Source organism: Lissotriton vulgaris, chromosome 10 (assembly GCF_964263255.1).
Source record: "Lissotriton vulgaris chromosome 10, aLisVul1.2, whole genome shotgun sequence".
In the NCBI taxonomy this organism is placed as follows: Eukaryota; Metazoa; Chordata; class Amphibia; order Caudata; family Salamandridae; genus Lissotriton; species Lissotriton vulgaris.
Genome location: NC_141698.1, coordinates 1,123,600,842 through 1,123,626,237, shown reverse-complemented (window position 1 = coordinate 1,123,626,237; position 25,396 = coordinate 1,123,600,842).

Below are 25,396 nucleotides of genomic sequence, written 5' to 3'. Positions count from 1 at the left end.
TCCTCCCTGTTGTGTTGTGATAGAACTCTCCACCTAACAATCAATAATCCAATCCCGATAAACTGGCCTGACCACCTTCTAATCCCCTTCACAGTGTCTGTTACCTACACAAAAACCTCTGGTCAACCAAAGAAGGCCAGCATCTGGTTTAGGGACTTCGAATCCCTCGCTCACCCAAATGTCCCTTTGAAAGGTAGTTCCCCAACTCGCCATCAGTGAGGCCTCTGACCAATTTAATAACTGCACTGATTCCTTAATATATGAATCCACGCCCCTCAAGAGGAAGAGCAGCAGACTCAAACCTTCTCTAACTTGGTTCTCAAAAGACCTCTAGGAAGGAAGGAAGCATCTCAGGAAGCTTTGGAAAGAATGGAGACAAGCCCCTCCCTTCTAAGTCTGGGTAGGCTACGACCTATGAGATAAAGCCACAAAGATCAATTCTTTGGAGCCAAGTCACCACATATCAGATCCCTCCAGGAAACTTCTAGGAACTTCCAGTATCCCACCCAAGCCCTCTGAGGCCTTATGCAACATATCCGTACAGTATATGATGGATTCTTGGTCTAAGGAAAACTGTTTCCCTTACCTGGATATCTTACCAAACCATTGGTATAGACAGGAGTTATTAAGAATGCGAATTGGGATTAACCCGTGGTTGGTAAACAAAGAATTAAAATAAAAAATGTTGGACCACAAAGGGTGCTGCAAGCACAAAAGTTGACTTAGTGCACATCCTGTTAGATTGTAAACTATTCTAGAACAGCGTAAACTATGTCTTCGTCCAATATTTTTAAAATATGATATAAGAACGCGGGCCCAGGCGGTCAACTTTCTCACAGAAATGCCTACTATCGAAATTGCAATCGCTCTAGGGAACTATATAAAGGTAGTACAAAGTTTCCTAAAAAACAAATGAGTAACAATTTTAGAAATGTTATAAATAAATGAATTATATAGCTTGTATAAGAGAGAATGTTGATTTTAAGTGTTTATAACCTTTAAAGGGTAGGGCCGCCCAAAGAAGTGATGCTTTTAATGATACCTCCTTTTTATGTAAATGTTTTTGTACTTGTATAGCGCACAGCTACCCGCAGTGGGTTTCCCGGCACTTGTACGAATACCGCAAGGGAACCCTTCCTGGCTTTCCCTGTGAAGTGTCCACTCCTGGGCACCCCCATGGTGCAGACCAGGCATCCCTTGCGTTGTGGGGGCCGTTGTGGAGATTAAGCAAGCTATTGCCCAGAGTTGCAGCGTGGGACCCATGATCAGAATAGGCACCGAGGCGAGAATATCCGGTCAGGGGAATTAATGAGCCCGAGACCCGCCGGGGCAGGAATCAAACCCTGGTCCCTGGCCAGAGCTCTGCATTGAGGTCTACCTGCTCTAACCATTGAGCCACACTTCTCCACCTATGTATTCATTGTGTGAATTTTGTATAAATAGTGTTGTAGAACATTTTACCCTGTAATTATTCCTTTGTATTGTTTAAAGACTATGATCTAAATAAACATAACCTTGACTGACTGACTGACTGGCTGACTGACTGACTGACTGGCTGACTGACTGACTGGCTGACAACAGCCTTGTGCAAATTTCAACAAACAAATCCAGGACATAAACATCTTCCTGTTGGCTGCCTTTATCATTAAAGCTGCTGAGAATGTATCTTGCTAATCATAGCAGCCATGATCCTCTTTCACCCCAGTTTCAGAGACAGGACGACCGGTGACCAGAAACAAGTTAAAACCTTTGGCCCTCCATCCCTGGCTCCATCAGTGAAAACCTCGCCAAACGGGTACTCCCCTTTCCACCCACCCCAGTCACCTCCTCTCTTGAACAGGGTAAGTTCCCAGACAGTCTGAAAATTGAATAAATCCCTCCCCTTCTAATAAAACAATCATTGGACCGCGGTGAACTTACCAACGTCCGTCCAGTCACCCCCGTTCTTAGGTAAGGAGATTGAAAGCTGCAAAGCCTCACAACTGTCATCTGACATCCACGCAAACAACCTACGTGACCCTCTCCAATCTGGTTTCAGACTGTGCCTCAGCACCGAGACTGCGATCCTGCAGACTGTGGACGATGCTCTCTGCATCCTCGACAGTGGAAATTCATGTCTTCTGGTTCTATTCGATCTCCCGCTACATTTGAGACAGTCAACCACTGATCTCTGATATACACTCTCAAGAATTGATTGGGAATTGAAGTTGTGGTCCTTAACTGGTTCACCTCCTGTTTGATGAACTGCTCTCAATTGGTAGAACATTGGGAGCTCCGCCTCAAAGCCAGTTAGCCTGTAGCAAGTGGTGTGCCAAGCCTCAATTTTCTCTCCAAAATGATTCCATCTCTATCTTGACCCATGGGAACTCTGGAATGCTCCGTCACCCGTAGGGCAACGATCCCCAAATCTTTTTGAAGGCGACCCCCCCCCCAACAACATCACCCTCCTATCCAACACTTTGATAAGAATTCTATCATGGGTGTCAATCCCCACCCTAAACTGAGTCCTGTGAAAACTGAATTCCTTCTGATGTCTCTGAAGAAAGTCAACGCATCTGGCCAAGATTGGGTGAAATTCCTCCCTGTCCAGGGGTGCCGGCCCTCCATAGCTCAGAATGCTAAGTCACCTGGCCTCGCCCTCAAAAGCCAACTCACCCTCCAGAGTCACATCACAACCATGGCCAGGATCTCTCATTGTAAATGTACAGGAATTTATATAGCCCAAATCACCGAGCGGTTTCTAAGCGTTTGCTTAAGGAACCCGTCCTGGTATTCCCCTGTGAGATAACCCCAGCAGCGTATCCGCAAGGTGAAAGCCAGGCATCCCGCCGCGAGGAGCCGTTGTGGAGATTAAGCAAGCTATTGCCCAGAATCGCAGAGTGTGAACCCGTGAATCGAGTAGGCACCAGAGCGAGAATTGTCGAGTCCATGGACATTTTAGGACTCAAGACCCCGCCGAGCCGGGAATTGAACCCTGGTCTCGGGCTGACCTCTGCTTCCAGGTCTGCCTCCTCTAACCAGTGAGCCACACTTCTCCACTCCTCATTCCAACCTGGGGCTCAGGCAACTCATCCCAGAACAGGATGTGAAATCATCTGTACAGCTGTTGGTTCCTTCCAGACTTGACCTCCAGGTCTCACTCCTCTCAGGAATCTCCAAAGTTCACTTAGGTCCACTCAGAGCATCTGTACATGCTGAGTACCACTTGGTAACAGGTCACAAGAAATTTGACGTCATCACTGATCTATCACATCTTTCCTTTGAATTCTTGCTTGTTGAAACGAGACCTGAATGTAAAACGCCTGCACCATATGAAAGGCAATGCGATCTTCTTTGTCCACGTATGCAAATGAGACATAAACAATTCAAGCACAAAACAGGGTCCAGAAAATGCTCAATCCCTTCTCCTGTAGCCCCCCACCTTCTAATCGGAGTGATTCAACAACCACTCAAACTCAGGAAGAGTCACAAGAACTTAGGACTCCCTCAATCCACCCTCCATCTGACCACATGCCACGCTCTCTTCAAAAAAGATCTCGCAGCTCTTCTTTTGGGAAAACACTTGGGTAATCATTTTTTGTCCCACTTATTCTTGAATGTCGGTTTTTAGTTTTTCCTATGCTTTATCTGTAATGGACTCCTGAGTTGAATAATTGGGCACAGTGCTCCTGTACAGCTTAATTACAATGTATTCTTGATTATCTTTTTTTTAATTCTTCGGAGTGTGGATGCGGGGAATCCCTAAAGTTTTACACCTCAAAATATTACCTCAACGGCACGCTCACGAAAGGATGAATCAGAGACACTGTTAAACCTCAATTTCATGCGGCGATGTGTCCCTGAGATAAGGGACCCTTCAGCACATAAAAATACAGGGGCATATTAGCAGCAAATAGAAATATTTATCGCTAAATGAGCTCTGCGATTTTTTTTTATCGCCGTGCATCGCCGGATTTCATTGCAGAGATAACGTGTTATTAGCAATGTTTATCTCAAATGCGATAAAATATCCGGCGATAGCGGTTCAATGCATGAATATCGCTGGAAATCCAGCGATATTCAGGCATTATTGCCAATAGGGTCTTAACCTGAATATTCACCTCCCATTGGATATACAGGTTAAGAACTGGTCTGAGCAGGCGTTAGGTTTTGGCAATATTCACGCTTAGCGCAAATTTTTCTATCGCTTCACCTGCGTTGATAATAGGCGAAAGTGATGTTAGCGACTGCATGTTTGACTAATTGTTGAACTATCTCGCCCACTCGCTATGTACTCGAAAGACATCGAAAAAGCAATGTCTCAAGAGGCTGTCGTCAACCGGTCATCCAAGCAGTTCATTATGGGCAGCACCGCAAGCCATTTAATGCGCACCCTGGAAGCTCGTAGGGGCGGTATCATGAAGAGCGGCGCTGGATAAGGCCAAAGATACTGATCCTATGTGGAGGGCAGTCTCCATTATGGATACTACATAAAACAGGTTATTTTACATTGATGACGAATGAAATCTAACTCTGAAGGTTTTTTGGTTCTGTTACCAGTGCATTGAAGTATTGATTGGCTGTGAACCCCAAGTAAAATAAGTACTTTGATTGAAATACAATGAACTCAGAATACTCCCGGCTGAGTTGATCGATTTCTTATCTTGAACAATACTGACAGATTTTGATTAGAATTGATTTCTTGAGGTCACGTTAAGCCCCCTTTATCTGGATAATCAAAGCCGCTGGCGCGTCATGACGCAAAGTGGGAAAAGTGATAAGCTGCATTAAGAAAAACACTGAATGTCACAGAAGAATTGACTCAGTCACAGGTAAACTCTGGGCTGTTAGATGGCTCTAACCACAGGAAGTTGGACAGATACATTCTTTTTTAGTTGAGGGACAGAATGCAACAGAAGAATGGGCCTATTTTAGGATTACTGGGAACAGGGCACGAGTCCTAAAAAGAGGAGTGGGGGACGCTGTCACCGGAAGTGGCGTCACGGCGGGAAGTGACGTCACGAAAGGTGCGCTCCGATCTCGTCCCAGAGAGGCCAAAGAGTGAAGTTCAGGTGTTTGGCAGGTGGGATGGCGTCTACCCTGTAAAATAAGTGGGGGATGCCGTCCACCCGCGTGGTACCCCGACTCGAGCCCTGAAGTCTGGGAATACACAAGACCTCATCTTTTGCTACAGCTTTCAAATGTCATCAGATTCATTGTTACGTGGTGAATTCTCTGCATGATGTTTTCTTACGGGTCATTTTGGGAACCACAGAATTTTGAGGACACCGTTGACCATGAACTTTTCACAGTTGTCGAAGACTTAAACTTGCCTGGACCCCTAGCATAGAGACGGTGCTTTCCTGTTTGCACCGTTTAGTAAAACGTTTAGTAAACTTGATCTTGTGCAGGAGTAGAGAAGCTCTGGGAAATAATGCTGGTCTGAGTTACTCATGGCTAATACTTCACTTCCCACATTTTGCATCTTAAACACAACAGGTAACTACAAATGTATGTGACTTTTGGCCATGTTGTATGCTCACACTGTATAGTTCCAGCAGTTTAGGTGGCATCAAACCTCAGGTTGGGTGCATCAAACCTCAGGTTGGGGGCATCAACCATCAGTTTAGGTGGCATGAAACGTCAGGTTGGGTGGCATCAAACCTCAGGTTGGGTGGCATCAAACCTCAGGTTGGGTGCATCAAACCTCAGGTTGGGTGGCATCAAACCTCAGGTTGGGGGCATGAAACCTCAGGTTGGGTGCATCAAACCTCAGGTTGGGGGCATGAAACCTCAGGTTGGGTGCATCAAACCTCAGGTTGGGTGGCATGAAATCTCAGGTTGGGGGCATCAAACTTTAGGTTAAGTGACACCTTACATACACAGAGCTACCACAAGGAGAACACAGTTTCTTGCTGAGCTTCGGGTACCACTGGTTTAACTTCCATTAAAACATGGAGCAGGGACACAAAGAGCACAGGGAAAACAAGAGGTAACACAGCTCCCTCCTTCAGAAACAAAGCAAACATGCGAGAGGTTCCTCGCATGAGACGTGTCTGCGCAAACAAGGTGGCATGACTGTGGAACCAACATAGAACACCTACAGCACTCTACAGAGCCAAGAACCGAGAAAAAAACACATCATATCAACATAACAAGACAAAGGGCAAACACCACCCTGGACCCTGACACAACATCAAACAATGATTGATAAGATACTCCCTTGGAGTGCCGACGCTCAGCCTCCTCTGCCAGCTGCTGCGCTTGGACTCGGTCCACCCTCCAGGTTTAGAGACAGACGGACCATAAGATGTCCACCGGTGAAGCCCCCGTTGGCTCTGTTGATGGAAAGCTCACCCTATGGCCAGATGGAGTAGGGACATCACACTGCCCTCTATTTAGAGAAGACAGTGTGATTATTATTTTCTGTCTGTCACTGCAGTGGTGCTGGAATAATTTTGAAAGTGGGGGGAAGGGGGGGGGCTGCCATCGATGTTACATGGCTGGGTTCATAGGGGTTGTGAAAACTCCAAGCATTGCACAAAGAACAAGAGGAGCAAATGTGGCTCGTCCAGTCATCAGGAGTGGTGAGGGTGCAGTATGCCGCTGGTGATGCATTTTGATGCAGACTGTCGCAAATACATCACTGAATCATGGTGTTAGGAGTGCACATTTACAGACAACACGATTTCCAGTCAAATGGCTGCTATATTTACAATGCTATACCGCGTTAGTGATATAACTAGGTAGTGCACAAAAGGTAATATGCGGAAATCAGGTGTCAGATCATATTTGACATTTGCCCGTCGCCTATTAAAGTTTCTTGATTGTTCTGATCCTATAAAAAATGTTGTTTCCATTTCACTTCAGAATTACAGAAATGTTTTGTGCTTTCCTAATTGCTGATATATTATAAAATATTTCTACGGTTCATTTGTAGGTATTAAAATGTTGTTGCGTTATAACAAATGACATCCTGCTGCCTTTGCCTTCACATCATCAGGAAGGTGACATGGTTCATTAAAAAAATATTTTCACTTTGCGATCAAAGAAAGAAAAGTAGACCCAAAGAGGCATATTTACAATCCCCTATGTACCCAGGAACGTCACTTTTAGTGACGTTCCTGTGGCGATATGTGCTTCGCTTTATTTACAGGGTAGTGTTAAGCCACTTGAAGTGGCTTCACGATGCCTTGTAAATAAGGCGCCCTTTCATACAGTACTCAGCGTGAAAGGCACCCATTGATTCTGACGCAGCCCCCTATTTACAAGGGCAGCATAAATAAGAGGCAGCGCCAAAATTAAGACCGGGGAAAACCTGGTCTTAAACAGGCGAAACGAGGAAAAAAATGCTTTATTTTTTATTTCTTCTTGTTTTTGTGGTTCCATGCATGCTGCGTTGTGCAGCACACATAGAAACAGCAACAGGCCATGGATTGCTTATGTACAGGAAGGCGACCCTTCCTGCATATACAAATCTTTTTTTAAATGACATTTTGCAACATCTATGTGTGCTGCCTTTAGCAGGACACATAGAAGTGAGAAAACGCCATTTAAAGGTTGTTTATGCGCAGGAAACAATGTTGATGTGCACATAAATAATCTTCCCCGCAATGCAGACACCCTTGAGCTATGGTGCAAGGCTGTCTGCGTTGGTGCTAGGCTGCTAAATTTAGCGCCAGCGCAGGGGGAAACTGAGGTCTGCACCATATTTTTGTACATATAGTGCAGCCCTGCGTTTCAGAATTGGCGGAGCGTGGGGTTAAGCCAAGGAGGCTAACGCCACACTCCGCCACTTCGTTGAACATATGCCCCCAATTTCCATGTTCAAAGAATTAGCAGCAATTTATCAGAAGACTGTCTTACATTTGACCTCTGTCTCTAGACACACAGCAAATGTGACAAGTTAAAAACAAAGGGGCATATTTACAAGGGGATAATGCTACCGGAACATCAGGTTTTGTGACATTCCGTGGCGATATGCCCTGGATCATATTTACGAAGCAGCGTTAAGCCACTTTTTGTGGTTTAACGCCTTTTTGTAAATATTGTACCCTTTCACGCAGGTGTCTGCATGAAAGGGGCGTGCGATGGGTGTTGCTGTGGGCGTTCCACCACAACTCCCATTGCTTTTTGACGCTCCCCCAGATTTATAAGGAGGAGCCCCAAAAATGAACGCTATGTAATAGCAGGCTTTAGGATGGCGCAATGAGGATGAACACTTTTATTTCTCCTCCTCGATGCTTTTTCTGCAGAACCCATGGAAAGAGCAAATGCCAAAGGTGTCCCTTCCTGCACATAATCAATCAATAAATAATGGTGATTTGCTACTTCTATGTGTGCTGCAGAATGCGCTGGCATGTTGTGTTTTTACTGCTCTTGCCCCTATGGAGCATCTTCTAGGGTCGTATTTGATCTTAGTTTCTGGGGGTGTTCGCTGATGTTTGCAATGGAGCTGCGTGCAGTTGAGAGGCCCGGCCCGGCCTGCTTGCTTGTGGCCGGACCGGTCTTTGCTGGCCGTGGGATTGCAGCTCTGTTTCGGCTCTTGCTGTTTTGCAGGTTTCATCGGTATGTGTCTCTCAGAGGGTCACCATGGAGCTTTGGCTTTGTGGCACCGTATCGTGCTTCTGGTGGCACAGGCTCTCCTGGTCTAGGGTTAGAATCCTGTTGATGCTGTCGCAGTGTCCTAAGAGGGCTGGTTAACAAATGGGTCCTGTGATGTCTCCTGTCCTTGCTGGGGTTGGTGAGTTTTGTGGGTTTCTATTGTGTTCCCTTGCCTCGCAGTATTCGCAGATTGCTGCATTGCTGTCTCCCCGCTGATTGGGTTCCATGCCTTGCCTTCTTTCTTTTCCTTGCGATGGTTGATGCAGGTCCTGCGCGCCCTATTGTGGTGATATTCTGGTGCCAGTCTGCTTCTTCTTCTTCTTTCTTTGGTTGTTTGCCTGGTGTTTGTTCATGCAGTCTCTGTGAGTGGCCGTCTATTTGTTGCTTGCTGTTTGATGTTTCTGTTGCCCCGCTGTTCGGCTTTTTCCTGCGGTCCTGGTGTGGGTGGCTGGCTGCCGCCCCTGTTGTGGTGTCTCGGTGGTGGTTCTGGTTTGCCTGTTCAGTGGGTTCCTTGTGGCTGGTCTGGCATCCTTTTCGGCCTGGTCGTTTTCCATGGACTTTATGCTCCAGCACGTTTGTCCTTGTCTTCTACGGTTCTGTGTTTTCTCTGTGGTATCAGACTTGAAGGTTCCTGGTTCGGCCTTGCGGCCTGTGTCCCAATCTCCTGGTTGGTGCCTGCATGTTGCCTGGTCTGCTGGTTGTTCTTGGTGGTGGGTTCTTTTTGCCATTTGTTGCTGGCTGTTGCCCCAGGGGCTTCTGCTCCCCTGCCCTGTTCCTTGGGCTGGCTGTGCTGGGGTTTCTGCCATGTCCTGGCTTGGTTTGCTCTGTCACTAGGGGTTCCAATTTGTGTTCCTCTGCCTCTGGTGCTGGTTTCCTCCAGGTAGGGCTTTTCTGGTTTCCGGTCCCCTTGCGGAAGTCTGTTGGTTTTCCTGGGCCTAGTTCCTGGATTTTCAGTTCTCAATCTTGTCCCTCTCGTGCTCTGCTCATTGGGCTTGCCCGTGGGGTTGGGGCCTCTCTGGTTCCCCTGGTTGTACCTTTTCCCTTTGTGGGTCCTGTCTTGTCGCGCTGCTGTTGCTGTTTTGGTCGCCATCGGCTCGCCGGTTGGCTGGTTTGGCTCCTTGCCTTTTCTGTCTTCTGGTTACTGGTGTTGGTGGCCGTTTTGATCTTTGGTGGGGTCCAGGCTTTATGCTGGTGGGCCCCCATCTCTTCGTTTATTTCTGCTTCTTGCTGGCGCTCTGTTGGTTTGCCTTTTGGGGTTGTTTGTTTTTCCCTTTGGCTCTCCCTCTGGGTATGTTTCTTATTTGTCTGTTGCAGTTTGTGGCGCTCCGCAGTGATGGCCGCCGTCTTGTCCTTGGTTTTGCCTGTTGGTTGCCCTTGTACTGCATGTGAGAAAGTGCCATCTTTCTTGCCTTGGTATGCCCCCACTTTTTTCTGAACTGCTGATGTGCTTTGACTGAGTGTGCCCTGGGTCGGTGCCAATCAGGTACCCAGGGCCTGTGTTCCTTCCCTAAAAAGAAAAGCTATGCTGAAGCAAAATACCCAATTGGCATCTCTGGCCACCTGTCAGCCCCTAGTAAATGGTACCCTAGGTACCCAGGGCATGGTGACCAGAGAAGACCCCTGAGGGCTGCAGCACTTATTGTGCCACCCTCAGGGGCCCTGTACCCTGGCACCCACACACTGCCTTTGCAGGCTGAGTGCCTAAGTGCAGAACTAAAGCAAAAGTCTACATGGCACACATGCCTGTGTGCCATGCCCACAGACCCCACTGCTCTGGCATACTTCAGTCACCCCTCTAGCTGGGTGCCCTATGCCAAAGGTGAGGGCACAGGTGCATGAGCCCTGTGCTCCTACAGTACCCAGGGCCATTCCTGGGCACTGTAAGTGCAGTTATGCCATTTAAGAGTATATGGTGCTGGGAGGTTGTCATTAGGAACTCCACAGCACCATAATGGCTACACTGAAGACTGACAAGTTTGGTACCAAACTTCTCAGCACATTAAACCCGAACTGATGCCAGTGTGGGATTTATTGTAAGATGCACAAGAGGGCATCTTAGAGAGGCCCTCCAAAACCCAAACCTACAATCCACGTCTGGGCTGAGTGGCTACAGAGGCTGCCACACAGCAGACATGTTGCTGGACCCCTGGGTGGAGAGCCCCCCGCTCTCCTGGGCCTGCAACAATGCACATCCTGGGTGAGGTGCTATGTCTCCTCCCCCAGGATGGACAGGGGAAAGCTTCAAAGGCATACCGCCTCTGAGAGCTTCTCCAGACCATTTGCTGTGCCCAGCAACTGGCCCCCCACCCATTCTACCCCCACTCTGGGGGGAAGACTGGCAGGAAAAACTACGTCAGGAAGGAGGGTGTGCCAACCTATGCCAACTCCACCCCTCAGGTGGAGGAGGCGAGGTGAAGCACGACCCCGGGCTCCGGCCATCTTGTAGATGGGGAGCTCTGCCCAAACCCAGCTAGGCTCCTGTCCCCCTTCCGCAGGAGAGGAGCAGGCTAAGGGGTGTCCTCACCCCTGGATAGAGACCCATTGGTCCCTGCCCTTGCCCTACCTGTAACGCCCCCTAAATTTAGAATTTAGGGGCTCCCTGAACCTTCCTTCCTCAGATCCCGATATCAAAAAAGAAAGAAGATCAAGAAGAAAGAAGACCCGCCGCACAGCTGCTAACAACAGAACAGTAACAACTGACTTGGCCCCAGCCCTACAGTCCTGTTGATCCTGGAACCTGCTCCTGCCTAATCCTGGCGACCTCCGCGGACAGCAACCTTGGGACACCCAGAGGACCTGCCTGCCTTGACCCTCTTGAAGATACAGACTCCCATCAGCAGAGGCTCTGCTGCAACAGCCCACCTGGTGCCCACCCGGACGCTCAGGACCAGCCCACTCTGCACCAGCCGAGCCCGGGCCGGGCCAACCCGAACCACGACCACGAGGACCTCCCCTCGGCAACTGGGATCCGAAGTCCAGTGCCCAAAGACCCCTCCTTGACGAACCAGCGTACGCCTGCAGACTCAGAACTAGGGCCCCCCCAACCAGGACCAGCTGAGGGTAAGCTTTTCCGACCCCAAATACACCCCTGCACCCGGCGCCCTACAGCCCCCTGTGCCTCCCTTTAGGGTACCTACCTGTGCTCCAAGATCCAAACTTACCTCTCGAAGTGTTGGGCACCCCTGGAGAGTCTCCCTCCCTGAGCCTGCAGCCTTTGTTCCCTTTTCAAGATCCTCATTGGATAACGTTGAGCGCCCGACGGATCAAAAACACCCTGCAACCAGCCGCTCGAGTGCCGCTGGCTGTGACCTCTTTGTCCTATCCTACTTCCCCCTTGTCCTGAGCAAGTGACCAGTAGCCCAGCTCCCAGAGCCGCGTGGCCTGCTAGCCAGCAGTCACCAACCGAAGGCCCCCTTTCCCTCATTGGATATCATTGGGCCTACCTACCTCTGGACCCGGCTGCCCCTGTCCAGCAGGGACGGATCTAACTGTACTTACCTGACCCTGGGGGACCCCTGAGTCTCTGCCCAGAACCTTACCGTCAACTACCAAGTACTCACCTGGAAACCGGTAATCCACTTACCTGCCGTTGGATAACATTGACTTGAACATTTTCTACGGGTGAAGTTTTGAAAACTGAAAATATTCCTATAAAATCAGCCAAAGTCCAAATTCCAAATTACTCACCTGGGTTCACGGGAGAAGCCAGTACTGTACCTTGCAGCCCAGTACTGAACTGCAAAAGTAATCCCTAGCGGGGTTACTAGTAATCTGTATTTTCTCCATAAGATCCCATTGTCTGCTTTTCTATGAAATTTCTTCTAAGTGTCTACTTTTGAAAACTGCAAATATTATTTAAAAATCATACGAAATACTGAAACGCAATTACCTACCTGTTTTGAGTTAAGACCCCAGCACTGGCCCTAGGAGACCAGTGCTGGAGTACAAAAGTAACGCAATCATACTTTACCTGCAACCTGAATTTCCTCCCATTGAATAACATTGTGAGATTTACATTGAAAAGTTTCTTAGTGTGAACTTTTAAAACAGATTTATATTCATGAAAATTCACTACAGTAACTAAAACGTTTTTGCTAATCTAGTTTCAGCTTAGACCCCAGGACTGAATCTAAGACCTAGTCCTGGAACTCCCAAAGTAATCGATAAAGTAATCAACTGTACTTAAATGTAGAAAACCCATTGAGCTCAATGCTAAAGTGTGTGTCAGCTCTGTGTTGCTTACTATCAATACTGTAATCATTGTGTGCACAACCTTTATTGCCCCTTTGCAAAGTATTTACACGAGAGTACTCATAACCAGAAAAGTATATTTTTATAACTGTTGGTTCTAAAAATAAAACAACTATATCTGTGGATATAAAAGAAATTGGCCTGGAGTTCAGTCCTTGAGTGTGTGAAACCTTTTGCTGACTGAGTGTGTACATCAAATGCTTTACACTGTCCTCTGGTCTGCCTTACTGCTCGACCAAGCTACCACTTTGGAGAGTAAGGTCAGTTCTGACTTTAACCTCTGTTATACCTCTGGGGTTTGTGGTCTCTATACACACTGTACTTCATTCTAGTCCAGTATATATAGAGCCACTTTCTCACATTGCATTTAGTGCCAACATCGGCCCATACCCGGCCCTTCCACAACAATAAACTGAATAACAGACACAACACAATTGTTCGGTGGAGAAAGTTGCTGCAGGTTTATTTATATAACAATATGCCAACATGTTGGGTTATCTTACGGGCGATCCAGGGGCAGGCAGCCCCTCGCCACCTGCCTACCTGATGAGCCATAAAACCCCAGTGGTATTAACCGCGGGGTGTTATCAATTTGGGGGAAGGGATACCCCCTCCCACCGGCGGACATCCAGTCCACCCCTTTCTCACGCCCCTCCCCGCTACGGGGGGCAGAGAGTTGCAGGCAACCCCCGGTTGCTCAGGTCCACAACCGCCCGTAGGACTAACGGGGCGCCGTCGCTCCTCCAGGATCCCACGCGAGGACCTCCTTGAAGATAATTGGCTTTAGCACCCTTACTGTGCTCCTGTAGAGGGTACCCTTCTGTACCTTACAGCCTTTGGGTCGCCCTGTAACTCCGCCTGGAACTCAAAGCAAATAGTATTAGATGAGGCCCCCCACTGCTGCTCGACCGCCGGGTTCGCGGTAGGGAGGGAAAACAGCGATCGGGCAGGAAAGGGAGGGGGACTGTCCTCGTCGACGACCAGGACCAAAGAGGGCACGCGGAGTGTGGCAATGGTACAAATACCTCTCTGCCCCACTCCCCTCCTCCCCCGCCGGAAGTGACGTCACCAGGGGACCTACACAGGTCCCCAACACTAGACCGCAAACTGGTGTCTGTACCATCGCGTGGCACTAAGGGTGGCCGCCCTCTTAGGGGGCCCCCTTCGGTGGCCCGGGGCAGCCTGGCATAGTGCCAACAACGGCACATACCCCAGCCCTCCCACAACAATTAACTAAATAACAGACACAACGCAATTGTTTGGTGAAGAAAGTTGCTGCAGGTTTATTTGCATAACAATATGCCAACATGTTGGGTTACCTTACGGGTGATCCAGGGGCAGGCAGCCCCTCGACACCTGCCCACCTGATGAGCCATAAAACCCCAGTGGTATTGACCACGGGGTGTTGTCAGTTTGAGGGAAGGGATAGCCCCTCCCACCGGCGGACCTCCAGTGCACCCCTTACTCACGCCTCTCCCGGCTACAGGGGGGCGGAGAGTTGCTCAGGTCCACAACCGCCCGTAGGACTAACGGGGCGCCGTCGCTCCTCCAGGATCCCACACGAGGACCTCCCTGGGGATAATTAGCTTTAGCACCCTTTCTGTCCTCCTGTAGAGGGTACCCTTCTGTACCTTACAGCCTATGGATCGCCCTGTAACTCCGCCATGGCTCTGGGTGTGCCCCCGCCGCCCCAGGGCCCCCCCACCTTATACCAACCTTTCACTTGGCCATACGAATAAACGCCGCCCACTGTGCCTCCTGTGTAGCATCCGGCAATGGATCGTCCATTTGCGACGTCTGTGTAAAAAAAGAGATGGGGAGCCGTATCGTCGGGCTTGCGTCACTCAATCTACGGGGATAAAGTCAGTGTCAGACATATCCTTAACACAAAGAAACAAAGGGAGAGACAGGGAGATTGAGAAACACTCTCTTGGTCCCCGGTTAAGGATATACAACAACAAAAGCGAGGTTACATGTGTCTCAAAAGCCACAGAGACGGAGCCATGTAAAGAACAAGTTGGCCAACCCAATTTGGGAGGATAGGAAAGCCCTCACACACCGACCTAGTCAGTGTCATGCTTCATCATAGGGCCCCACCTCGGAGGCCGAGTGCCTCCTTGGTGTGCTACGACGCCAGAAGACTGCGGAGCAGGTTGTGTGATAGGGCGTGCAGTGAGGAAGATATATAAAAGTGTCTAAAGGGTATCTCAAAAAAGACTTTATTGGTAGATCCCTGTAACACAGTTAAAATTGGTGTTATGTGGCTGAATTTACAGCCAAAGGTAATGAATTGGTTTAATTCAGAATATTTAGTCAGTCAACATGTTTCAGCCTGTTAAGTGGTTTTAATTTACCTAGGCATTCATCAGGACTAGTGTAACCCCGGCGGTATGGACTCTCTAATCGTCCACCCTAACCTGAGGATGTGAAAGTGAAAAAAGAAAAATTAGTGAAAAAAGTGCAAAAAGAAAGGGAGGACAAAATGTGTTACAGGGAAACACGCTAGCCCAAAACGGGACCCCGGGAGCCTGCCCAACAACCTGGGACCGGAGCACGCAAAGCCGCCCAACCAGGGGGGAATCAGGTGACAGAGAGGGGGGGATGGCCAGGAGGGAGGGGAGACTTACCGTAGCTCCACAGCAGAAAAAAACGCGATCGAGCAGCTCGGCTAGGCAGGAGGAGGGGGACTGTCCTCGTCGATGACCAGGACCAAAGAGGGCGCTTGGAGGGTGGCAACGGTACAAATACCTCTCCCCCCACTCCCCTCCTCCCCCGCCGGAAGTGACATCACCAGAGGACCCATACAGGTCTCCAACACTAGACCGCAAACTAGTGTCTGTGCCATCGTGTGGCACTAAGGGTGGTCGCCCTCTTAGGGGGCCCCCTTCGGAGGCCCGGGGCAGCCTGGCAGTCTGTGCAATTGTCCTGGCCGCTATTGCCTTTGGTACATTTCAGTGAGTGAGTCACCACGGCGAGAGGGACGAAGGAGAAATGGTGCTATCACTTACCGGTAAGAGCATTACTTTTAGCCCTTCTCTCACGTGATGACGCAGGCCCTCCCGCCCTTTTTCAGCTTGTCCCACAATGTGGTGCTTTGGGCTTTGGTACTGAACAAGAAGTATGGAGGAGGGTACTTTTGTGAGTTGGGAGGATGTTTGATTAGAGTCATGGGACTCAACAAGTGAGTTATGGCGAGAGTAGTAATGCTATTACCGGTAAGTAATCACAGCATTAATGCTTGTAAACCCGAATGAGAACAGACGGGGTGGCCCGAAGTTTTACTGCTATGCATCGTCTGCTGGTTACATCCAGTCACTGCTGCAGGGCACGAGTCGGGGGTACAAGTGGGTGGATGGCGTCCACCCACTTATTCAACAGGGGGGATGCCGTCCACCCGGCAAGAAATTAGGCTCCACTGATAAAGATGCTGTATTCATCCTGGTGTCATTTGCAAACACCGGGACACTTTCAGCAGCGCCTGCACGGCTTGTCTGCTTTCCATCGCAACAAGGTGCAGGTGGGATGGGGCTCTCTTATTTCTGGCTCCTGCTGGGCTCTTAACAAAGGCCCCATCTGAGGGGTCATCAGGCCTCCTTTTGTTCGCGACTCCTGGCTGCTTCTCACCTGATGCAAATGCAGCAGAGGGAAAGAAAGGCTCACACCTTTGTAGATCTCTTCACACATACTTAAGAGAGGCAGCTTTTCACTATGTTCAGGCTCTGTTTAGGAGATATGCATGCATTGTAAGAACTGCAGATGTGTTGGTCTTTCCCAGTATTTGCACAAAATAAATAGCATTTATATAGCGCTTACTACCCCTGAGGAGGCATTGTAATAAGTTAAATATCACAATTTTTTCTTTTAAAGCCCTATGGGTAGAGGAAGCTTTACGCTGACAAAAGGTTACATTGTTTTATGTGTAGCGTATAAAAGTGTGAATATTCTGCCTAATTCAGGAGAGTTTACAAGTATACTCGAAATGTGCACCAATGTACTCCTGATACACCTGCTAAATATGAATGTGAGGGCTTAAGATCTGATGTCACTTCTTGTGATGCCACTTCCTGTGATGTCAGGAGCGTCACGCTGCGTGATGTCACGCGCTATGATGCCACTTGCTTGCTGATTAGCTAGGTTAGTCCCCCCACTTCTTTTTTTAGGACTTGTGCCCTGCAGTGCTGGCTGCGCTGAGTGTCCGCGGGTTCATGGTTCGCAGCCAGTCCGATGGTTCTGTGAGGTAAGGATGTGTGAGGCGAAGGGGGGGCTGCTGTGGTGGCAACGCTGCGCCAGCTATGCAAACACGATGTGAATATTAATGCATAGAAAGAGTGAAAGAGAAGAGAGAGCGGCTCAGGGCCTCCTCGGGTTCCCCTGTGATGAATTGCTCGATTGAACGGTAAACACAAAGGGAGAAAGAAAAGATTCAGTTGGAAAACGGATCCAAGCGCCTTGGCGCTGCCAGTGGGCGCGGAATGGCCACACTCGATCTGCAGGGCAAATATTTGCTTCACGAGTTTTCAAAAGCCCTTCTCGGTGTCTTTGTCAGCTTCCTGGAACCCTCCACACTTTGTGAACCTATTCAATGAACACCTGAGAAGTAGGGGTGATGGCTGGCATGTGCCCAGTGCCACCCACCGCCTCCAGTGCCCAGGCTTCTCAGATGGGGGAGTAGGCAGCGCTCAGAAGCTTTCCGAAGGCGCTTTTCATTGGCTCTGAGTCAAAAATGGATGCCTGCCAGGTGTAAACGATTTTACTGCTGCAAACCTTTACCCCAAGACTGTGTACAGTTATCAAGTGTAGCCCAATGCAGGGGTAGGAGGCGGGCGGGTCATAGCTTGGGGGGCCTCAAGAGGTCATGGGTGGCACCAAACGTGTGACTTGTAGGCATTAAAATAAATGTGAATTTGTACAGCAGGGAGCATTTTTCTAATGAAGAGTTTGCTCTCTGTATAATGCTGATTTGTACAGCAGGCTGCATTTCCCCAGTGCAGAGTTTAACCTCTGTAGTCTTGTATTATGAGTAACCCCAGGTGGGTAACTACGCTGCGCCATCGGAGTTTACGTAGTTTTGCCTACTCCGCGTTTCAGGGCAAACGCGGAGTTCAGTCAAAACTACCAGCTAGATTCATCATTGTCCCGTTTTGCGAGTCCTTAATAGCAATTATTAAGGAAACGCTATTAAAGACTTGCAAAACGGGATTCATGTAGGAATCGCTAAATAAATTGCGATTCCTACACATTCCTTATTTGCGATTAGCAAATTGCTAATCGCAAATAAGGATGCGATTTCAAGGGTGCAGGGGTTTTCAAAGGACACCATGTAGCACCCCTGAAATGAAAATGTAGACAGATGTTGCGCACACACATGTCCAAAGGACATGTGTGTGTAACATACAACAAGTTTTCGCTATTTACCACGAAGTCAGACTTCGCGGTAAATAGCAGCCAAAAATAGTTATTTCGCAATTTTTAAATGCTTCTTGAATTGCATTTAAGGAATCTCTAATTGAGATTCCTTAAATGCAAATATTCGCAAATATGTGATTTCTAAAAATGCGATTTTTGCATTTGGGATGATGAATCCCAAATGCAAAAATATCGCTCGCAAAGGGCCAGATTCTCAGAATCTGGCCCTTTGCGAGCCAATTTCGGCTTGATGAATCTGGCCGTACGTCTCCGTGGCGGGGCATTGTTAGCTGGCCCCAAATGAATTAAACGAATTAAAAGGCACTTACCAGCCCCGTGGCTGCCTCCTCCTGTACTTCGCGGCTCTCCTGCCTCCCCCCGCCGTCCTGCTGCACTGATGACCCCTCGTTGTACACCTTGCATGTGCGCATGCGCAAGACTTACAACGTAGGGGTTATTACAGCAGCAGGACGGAGAAGAGGAGGCAGGAGAGTGGAGATGTAAAGGAGGAGCCAGCCACGGGGCAGGTAAGTGCCTTTTATTTCATTTCCATTATTTTGGGAGGGCGCGTAGCGTAGCGAAGTTCCACTGAGTTGCGTTCCAACTCCGTGGAACTTTGCGTGGAGGCACTACGCCTGCTCCGCCCAGGGTTAGAGACAGTGCTTGTGGAACGAGAGCAATCTACCGAGTTTACAAGGCCTCAACGTTTTTGTGGGATTGTGAGCGGTCTAGTAGTTGGGTGGGCGGAGTTAGTGGGCTGGGGGGAAGAGGAGGATCCAGGGGATGGGCTAGTCAGTTAGAGCACATGTTGAATAAAGCTCTTAGATACATAAAGAAGTAGTCTGTCGTTATTACGAGGAAGACACGACAACTGGCGACGAGGGTGGGATGCACAGCTTGCTGTCCCTGAACCCGCAAATGACATTCGGTCCCGTTCCTAGAAATTGGGAAGGAAGTCGCTGTTGCGACGCAGGTGCCCCAAGAAGAATTGCCGCCCAGAGAAGAGAGGCCAGCAGTTCGTATCTGTTCCGTGATCGGGAGATTCCGTAGAGCCCCAGCGAAGAAGCGCTGTCGAGCATTGGTGAAGTTTTGAATTTGGCACCGGTACGCGCCTGAAGTGGTGAGAAGCTAAGAGGCCCGGCGTGGTATGAGGCCTACTGACAAGCTCTGAAGTCACCTAGTATCACCGTGCTACGAAATCGTAAGAAGTGTGAGATCAGGATGAATGCGTGGAAAGTACTGAACAGATGAGATAGCCCGCCACAAGAGACCCTCACCCCAAAAGCGTGCGAAGTGGCATGCGCGTGAAAAGCCAAAGTTTGAATTGCGGCCCAAGCGTACCTGGTGAAGCGGAGTGGCCGGCGATAGACAAGCAGACGATTGGAGAGATCGTTGTGCCAGCAGTATGGTGGCGACCGGCGAGTCCCTGTTGCAACGCATCGTGCGAGTGAAGAGTGCATGTCGTCGGACATCGCAGAGTGAAAGCCGTCAGTCAAGCTGCCATTTTTAAGTCAGACAAGACGGGAAGGACCTCCCTGGTCAATAGTGAAGTGGCCATCTTGGAGTCAGGCATCAGTGCGCGCCATTCAGTTAAAGAAATTCGAGTACAGAAATGATCGAATAAAGGACTGCACCAACAGCGCATCACCCCAAGAGGCAAGACAAAGAAGGACACGAGCGTTTGTAGTGTTGCACAGAATTGCAGACATAAAGTGTCACGAGTACAGTGTACCGACGAGTCACATGAATGAGGTGACCCTGTTGCATGAAGACAAGCCCGAGACATTCCAAGCCACACGGTAATGAACTGATGAAAACATGAATAACATGAGATGATTGCTCAGCGTGAATAAGGGCATCACTTGAAACTGTGAACAGTGAATCACACGACTGCCCAGAGGCAGCGACAGAGTTCTTGAACAAGCACAAGACAATCCAAATAACCACACGTGGTCAAGAGAGATAGAGTGTTACGGGAAACAGGAACATTAGATAAATCATTCATCATGTCAACGCACAATTCACCACAAAGAGAAGCCAAGCCAATCCTGGTGGGCATGACCCACCTGAGGCCCCCAGAGCCATTGACTCTGATAGCTGGTGAAAGTATGGGTCCACGGTGGCAGGAGTGGGTTGAAGACGTGTGTCAATCCGAAGCACTTAGAAGGAAGCTGTTAAAAAAAAGTCACAAACTTGATGAAATTGAGGAGATGACAAGGGTGCACGATCAGGCCGAGGAGCACGCCAAGAAGATGGAGTCAGGGCGTGCGGAGAAAAGAGAGCAGGCCAACAGAGTCCAGAATTTCAGATCCCGCAAGCATTCCAGAGAAAGGCCCAGAAGAAACAGGTCATCTGCCTGGCACCAGCAAGCCGGACGCCGCACGCCGGCGCCCTGAAACCCATCGGCTAGACGAAAGGGCGGATTGTACCAAGAAATGTTATCGTTGTGGTTATGAGCTCCCACATACAGACACCCGTCCTGTGATGGACCAGCGGTGTCGTAAGTGCAAGCACAAGGACCATTTGGAAGCTATGCATGGAGGTCCTCGAGGTGAAATGAGGAATGGTGCAGCTCGAACGTCCAGGCCCGGCGCTCGGCGTCACCCCATGCGAACCTCACAAGATCACACTCAATCATTGCCTGAGTCCCCAAAATCTAGTAGAGAGTCGAGACGATCTCAGTGGGTCTGCAGATCGTCGTCCCGAGAATTTCGGTCAGCATCCTGGGAACCTAAATACACCAATGAATATGCAAGCCTGGTGGCTAATCCGGACCAGTTGAAAAAGTACCCCCGACTCGATATCCTCGTAAAAAACCATAGCACTAAGTTTGTGCTAGACAGCGGAGCATCGCTAAATTATCTCCCAGTGACTGTGTATAGAAAGATGAAACCAATGCCCACCTTGAAACCAGCACATGTCCAGGTGTACACATGGATGGCTAAAGAGCCACTGAACTGTCTTGGGCAATTCTCCACGACCCTTAAATATAAGACTAAGTCCATATCAGCTGCCATACATGTTATTGAGGGTCCAGAGGCGGACTGCCTTCTCAGCTTGCCGACCGCTGAACGCCTTCGCCTAGTAGAAATTCTGTATCAAGTCAACAATGATCCTGATATAATTCAATAAATTCATAAATTTCCAAAGTTGTTCTCCGGCCTGGGGAAGATGAATAAGTGTCAGATTAAACTTCACATAAATGAACAAGTCCGTCCTGTTGCTCAACACCCTCGCAGGGTGCCATTAAATCTCCAGCAGGCCGTCGAAGATGAACTGCAAGAGTTACTGAAAGCTGACATCATTGAACATACGCATGGTCCCACGCCCTGGGTGTCACCCGTAGTGATAGTTCCCAAGAAAGGGACGCCCGAGAGAGTGCGCTTGTGCGTGGACATGCAAGGGCCTAACATGGCCATAAAACGGGAGCTCCATCCAGGGCCCCATCTGAGTGACATGATATCTGCCTTATACGGTGCAAAAGTGTTTTCCAAACTTGATCTAAATAAAGGCTATCATCAGTTAGAATTGCATGACAAGTCGCGAAATATCACGACCTTTGTCACACACCTGGGAATATTTCGCTACAAGCGATTGAGTTTTGCCATATCCTCAGCAGCGGAAATATTTCAGGAAGCCATTCGTCACACCATTCACCATATACCCAACACCCTGAACTACAGGTATGGGTCTACCACTCAAGAACATGACAAGGCACTAGATCGAGTTTGCCATGCATTGTTGGAAGCCAACCTGACCTTGAATCGAGAGAAATGTGAGTTTCACCGGTCCACACTCAAGTTCTTCGGGCACATTTTTTCAGCAGCGGGGATGAAGCCTGACCCAGACAAAGTAGCTGCCATGAATGACGCCAAGAGTCCACAGGACGTTGGAGACATCAGGTCATTCCTGGGCATGGTCAGTTATTGTGCCAGGTATATCAAAGACTATGCTACCATCAGTCATCCTCCTAGAACCCTCATCAAGCAGGGTCAGCCGTTTGAATGGAGCCCCCAATGTGAGCGAGCCTTCTGTGAGATCAAAAAGGCAGTAGAGTCTGCCTCCAACCTAGCATATTTTGACCCCAAGTGCAAGACAGAAATCACTGTGGATGCCAGTCCGGTGGAACTAGGTGCCATACTTGCACAATATGATAACGACACTGATCAAAGACACATTGTGGCTTATGCGAGTCGCAGTTTGACAGACCCAGAAAAAGCATACTCACAACCAGAGAAAGAAAGTCTGGCGGTTGTGTGGGCATGTGAACATTTTCACGTCTTCATTTATGGCAAACATTTCACGATGGTGACTGATCACCAGGTCCTTGTGACGATATTTGGAAACCCTCGAGCGAAGATGCCGCCTCGCATTGAACGGTGGGGTTTGAGACTGCAAGACTACATCTATACCATTGTGCATAAGCCTGGGAAGTCGGCCAATCCTGCTGACTATATGTCACGCCATCCGCAGCAGTCTCAGATCACTGGACCATCTATGGCTGATGAGTACCTTTATTTTGTGGTGGATCAGGCCAGGCCATCGGCAGTTCCCCTCAAGGTCATTCAGAAAGCCACTAGAGATGATGCAGCGCTGCAAAAAGTTATGAGCTGTTTGCGAAACAACCGGTGGAGAGACATTGATAAGGAAGGGGAGAGTGAGCCACAGCTTCGGCAAGAACTGCAGGCATTTCAGCACATCAAAGTGGAATTGTCATCCACCTCCGAGGGACTCCTGTTAAGGAATCAGAGAATTGTCATTCCCAAGAAAATACGCCAGGGAGTCATCAATCTGGTGCATGAGGGTCACCGTGGCATTGTAGCAACTAAAAGGGCGTTGAGAGAAAGAGTCTGGTTCCCTCTATTAGATCACATGGTCGAACTCACATTAAGAGATTGCCCTCAATGTCAATTGGTCAAGTCTGGAGATCTGCCGCTGCCACTGCAAATGACTAAATTGCCTCAAGGAGTGTGGCAGGAATTGGCCATGGACTTTTATGGCCCGCTGCAATCTGGCAAATATGTCCTTGTAGTGATTGACGAATATTCACGATTCCCAATTGCTCAATTTGTATCGTCCACCAGTGCGTCCAGCACAATTGCAATGCTAGGTGAGGTGTTTGCTGCCTGGGGTGTTCCTAAAGAACTGAAAACAGACAATGGTGCCCCATTCACTAGTCAGGAGTTCGAGGACTTTGCAAAGCATTTAAATTTCCACCACCGGAAAGTCACCCCGTGTGGCCACAGGCTAACGGCACTGTGGAAAAATTCATGGCCACTCTCAGGAACACTTTTCAACAAGCAACTTTGAATAAGCGAGATCTCCAAGTGGCTCTCAATGAAGTGCTGAGGGCCTATAGAACCACCCCACATGCCACCCCGGGCAAGTGCCCAGCGACATTAATGCTGGGTCGACCTATCCCGACCAGAATTCCCACATGGGAAGGCGCGCTGAGACCCGTGTCCCCTGCCCGCATTGATTCCGAAGTCCGAGCTACCGATGGTGCGAACAAAGAGATCATGAAATCATATGCTGATTGACACCGGCGAGCCAGACCCTCCTCCTTGCAGGAAGGAGATACTGTTGTCGTAAAACAAGAGCAACAAAAGAAAACGGACTGTCGATTCCGAGATGATCCTTTGACCATTACGCGCCAGAAGGGCACCATGGTGACTGCAGAATCAGACAGCCGGAGAATTACCAGGAATATATCCCATTTCCAAAGATGTACTCCAGCTCTGAGAGATGTTCTCACTAGAACAGTTGAACCAACCAGTGGTGAATGCAGTGAGAGTTGTGACCAAATAAGAGGCCCTCCAAATGTGGATGCTCAGCCTGAGAGTGAGACTGCCTATGATGGAGGCTCCCAATGGCCTCGATGAGATGTTCGACGGCCTAAACGACTAATTGAGGAACTATGAATTAACTGGTTATTCCATTTTGTTAAGAAAGGGGGAGATGTGGGATTGTGAGCGGTCTAGTAGTTTGGTGGGCGGAGTAAGTGGGCTGGGGGGAAGAGGAGGATCCAGGGGATGGGCTAGTCAGTTAGAGTAGGGACGGGGACCTGAGAGCACATGTTGAATAAAGCTCTTAGATACACAAAGAAGTAGTCTGTCGTTATTACGAGGAAGACACGACAGTTTTAACCCAAACAGAGGCTGTGGCACCCTTTGTCCTAGGCAGACTGGACTGGCACCGACAGCAGCTCCCTGCACCCCATTTCCTGCTCAGGAGAGGGGCAGCAAGCGCTGTGCCCACGAGTTTGAAATTCCACTGGTCTAGCCACATAAAATGTTTAAACATGTAAATACACAGAATTGAAGTTTCTCCACAAACTTTGGATCTGAGATGATATAAAAAAAGGTTTTGGTTCGCTTTATTATATTTACGGTTTCTCCTTCCAGATTATAAAACCCGTTCGATAGACTCTAAGATGATTCTCACAAAACTCTTAGAAAAGAAACCACGCATGGCATGCGTGAAGTCTCACATTAATGAAGCTTTTCAACTTAGCACCCCCATTGATTTGACATAATAAAACGGAAAAACCGCAATCCATAACTCGCACATCAGCCGTGCAAACCATAAGCCGCACACCAGAGGCCATGCGCACGGCCTCACCCTTAATGAAAACATGCAACTGCAAGTGCTTGATCTGGGTGACCAGTACCTGCTAGAATTCTTTTTGTTTTTTTACCTTTTTGGTTTGTTTTTGGTTTAAAAAAGCTAGTGCTTTTTTCCCCAAACTTCTCTTTTTCACAGCTAACATTTTTTTAAGAGAAGCATAAGTCTGTAAATCATGCAGTACAGACCACGTATTTGTTCACCAGAGCATCTGATTGTTTTGCACTGTTGGTAGTAGGGGGCAAACACCGACAGTCAGGGTTTATCTTCTTAGTACCGATATAGGCGACCCTCCCACGCATGTTGAACATAGCATGCACCGCATAAATAATCATGCCAAAGCAGGTTTGTTGGAAAACAATATTTTGCTGGTTTATTACATACAAAAGTATGCCAACGTGGTGGGTTAATTTACGGGCCATCCAAGGGCAGGCAGCGGTGAGTGACCTATGCTGCCCCGACCGCCTGATGGGCCAAACTGCCCCTTGGCTAACCCAATAGGTGCCACCATCTACCCTGGGGATTTTGCCCC